Genomic DNA, 3,480 nt, shown 5'->3' on the forward strand with positions numbered 1-3,480 from the left:
CCTTCAGAACCACTCCGCAACCATGAATATTTGACAAGTTTTTACTGTGACTATTTATTAAGCATGGATAAAGAAGAACAGCCCTAAAGGAACTTGTTAAGCCAGCCCTTTGGGACCCAGTAACAACAGGCAAATTGCTTGTTTTTCTTCTTCTTCTACTTCTTCTTCTCTTTTTTTTTCCTTCTTTTTTTTTAAAGATAAACTGATTTTCTTGAGGAAAAAAAACCCACAAAACTGTTCTTTATATAATGGCTTGCCCATTTAAAAAAATGTGGCTCTTAAGGTTTCATGAAATGACTGAATATGAGGATACATGTTCTGTAGAAAGCAAATGGGCCTCATATACTGCCAAAAATAGTGTTAGTTTCATTAATGTGAATTTCCAGCATACAGTAGTTGTAATGTTAGAAACAATTGCTGGTCAAGTTCAACTTGTTGCTATTGTTTTTAATTTGCACAGGAGTAGTATCAGAAATTAGTGTCACTGCTTGTATCTAGCTGAATTTTAAACAACAGAACATTAGTTTTTTATGTTGGTGCCACCAACTGTAAATGACATAAGTTAGTTATTACAAACCACAGTAATTAGACTGTTGCAACCATCTAAAAACCTTTAGGCTTCCAGTCTGTGCTGTTAGTGTTAAGATGTAAAGTGCAATCCTAAGCTAACATTGTCTGTGCAAGCACCATAGAAACATTTGCATATCTGCATATATCTTACAACTGTACTCTTTACCTCCTTGTGATAAAGCTTTGTCTACCTGCAAACACAGTCAAAGGCTACAGCTGCAAACCAAAGCCAACTCTAACAATGGCCAATAGCTCAACGACAGAAGCAGCCACATGCTTTGGTCAGCCTTCTGTAACTTTAATTAGTACAAAGGAACCTTTCCATGAACTACCTGCTGTTTTCTGATGACCTCTGGGATCTTTTCATTTAGCCCTATACAAAGAAACAAATATGAAAAAAGTCAATTCAGTCACAGTGTAATCTTCTGAGGCCAAAAGTCAATCTAAAAGCAGTGAAGATTTGCTTTCATTTAAGACAGAGGTGAGAACAAAGTCTGCAGTGGAAGTTATGATAGAAAGCAACAAATGTGGATCACTGACCAAAATAATTATGTACTTGATGCAAATGCAGATTGCATATTGTTATATATAATACATTATGTTTTATTTTTTTCCCATTCAGTCTGTTTTTTTCTGTGGTGAATACATGTTGTTAGAAGATGTCTTGTATGGTCTTAATCTTTGTTGTGTACTATTTTTTATAGTCTTAAGTTATAATGAAAAAAAAAAAGTAGGAACCAAACATAAAAGGTCTAGTAAAGCCAAAAATTAATTTCATATTGATTTAAAGTGATCTAGGTGAGTTTTTACACTGAAAGCAAAGATATAGCAATTGTAGTCCATGGTATTTATTTTCAGTCAAACCAAAGTTACATATAATTCTGCCTCTGCTTATACGGGATATTAACACTAACAATACACTCCCTTTGGAAGACTTGCACAGGCCAAATTGTTGGAATGCTGGTTTTCTTGACAACTCCAAACCCAAAAATATGATAATGCGTTATGGTGTAGTTGAAAATAGCATAGTCAGATGTTTGCTTAAAACCTAGAAACTTTACGTGTTGCTTTTCATGTGCTGTGCCAAGTCTTGATAATACTTTTTCCCCCAACCAAGGGACCTCATAACCTGATTATGGTTATTGCTTTACAAACAGTTTTTGACAGAAGGTGGCTGCTAGAGCTTAACATACGTACCAGTTCCATGTGATGGTCCTGGTTCTTGCAAACTAAGCTCATCATTTATTCTTTGCTGAAGTCAGCAAATAGACTTAAAGATATACACAGTCATCTATCACGCCAAATAAAAGGACATAACGGCTTTCGAAAGGGTTTTCCCACTTACCCAAAAGGCTTTCTGAAAGCTTCTACCTCTGCAAAAGAAAAAAAAAAACAAAAAAAAAAAAGGAAAACAAAAGAAATTAGAACAATTATGGCAGATTGCATGAATTGTGAGAACGTCACAGTAACTGCTACTTTTCATTCTGTTTGTCTTTGGGTCATGTTCAACAGAAGGTTTACGGTAATTACATCGAGAGAAGGATTCGCCTTGTAAGCAATTGTTTTCAGTCAATCAGTCGGCTAAGATTCTGATGTGGGAATTACCTGAAAGGGAATGATGGGTGTTTCGAGTGCATGTTCAAGAGACTTTGATGGACTGGAAGTAAACGTGGTAATTGTACCATCGGGAAGGTGGCCTAAGACTACAATGCTAAAGTATGCATACCTCAGTTACAAAACTTTTGAAAGGAAGTCTCAGCCACAGAATGCATATACCTGTAGAGTTTTGCATGGGTTTTATATAAATACAATTTAAAAAAAAAAATAGCTGCTTGCACATTATACCAGAAAAACCTCCAAAACTGCAATTGCTTTGAAAATAGATTTTAGGTTTTTTGGAGTTTTCTGAGATGCTTGGTCTGTATTTTGATAATTGTGCATATTATGTAAAAATGTTGGTGGACCCATAAATGACCAGACTTTTTCTAAGAAAAATGTTGCTTTAATGCATTTCATGAATTTTTACTCTTATATCATTGCTTGCTAGTAATAGCAAATCTGCTTTTCTGCATCTGCTTTGCGTAGCTATTGTAAGGCTTTGAACTAATGTATGTATTTATTGCTTGAACTTCTGTGCATACCTTATAAAGCATAATGTCTGACAATTTAAATGGCTCATGTATTCTTGCTTCTATCATAAGCTGAGGTCGGGGATTATGATCTTTTGTATACAGCAAATTTTAACTGTAGCACAAACATCTGTTTATGTATTGGTGGGATATACCTGTTTTATTTATCTTTTTTGAGGTAAACTAATTTTTGATACTTTTCATTACTGTGTACTGTGTTCATACCTTGAATTCTCTGACGTTAGAAGTCATGGTTGAGAATTGTAACAGCTGTTATTCGTTCTGTATTCATGGCTTTCACTGCTGAATAAAATAAAGGACCAAACCTAGGATTTGAAAGAAAACTGTCTACCTCTAACACCAGGGAGTTATCAGATTTTATTTTACATACTTCTAGTCTACAAAGTCACAATTGCTTAAACCTAGTGGGCTCAAGGCTTATATTCTGTGTGGTTGAATTCATGGCACAGTTGTACTGTTTCAAAATCAATTAAAGTTTCATGTGAATGTTACAAGTATTTGGTAGAATTACCACTAACTGGGTTTTCTTTAGATGAAGCAGATATGGGGAAACTGTCATCAGCATTCTGCGTCAACAGCTGATTAACTTCATAAGAATGCCTTTCTCTGGGATTAGGGAATCCAAACACAGTCAGATAGGATCAGAGCTACTGAGCTGCACTTAGTATAAACCAGTCCAGACTCAAATGTCCTGGGTCCCCGTAGTCTGAATTACAAATTTCCTCAGATTGGGCATTCACTTTTTGGATTTATTTTTTTT

General features: G+C 35.1%; 1 protein-coding gene across 1 annotated transcript in view; it reads left to right on the forward strand.

The window, feature by feature from the left end:
* Window positions 1-3,226, forward strand: part of FOXP2 (forkhead box P2) — a 64,822-nt gene extending 61,596 nt beyond the window's left edge. Inside the window, 1 exon segment of the mRNA XM_009874825.1 lies at window positions 1-3,226. This exon segment is cut by the window's left edge and continues 188 nt beyond it. The gene's annotated coding sequence lies outside the window, so the exon portion shown is untranslated.
* Window positions 3,227-3,480: the final 254 nt, after the last annotated feature.

This window comes from Apaloderma vittatum, unplaced genomic scaffold (genome assembly GCF_000703405.1).
Source record: "Apaloderma vittatum isolate BGI_N311 unplaced genomic scaffold, ASM70340v1 scaffold19508, whole genome shotgun sequence".
Lineage (NCBI taxonomy): Eukaryota > Metazoa > Chordata > Aves > Trogoniformes > Trogonidae > Apaloderma > Apaloderma vittatum.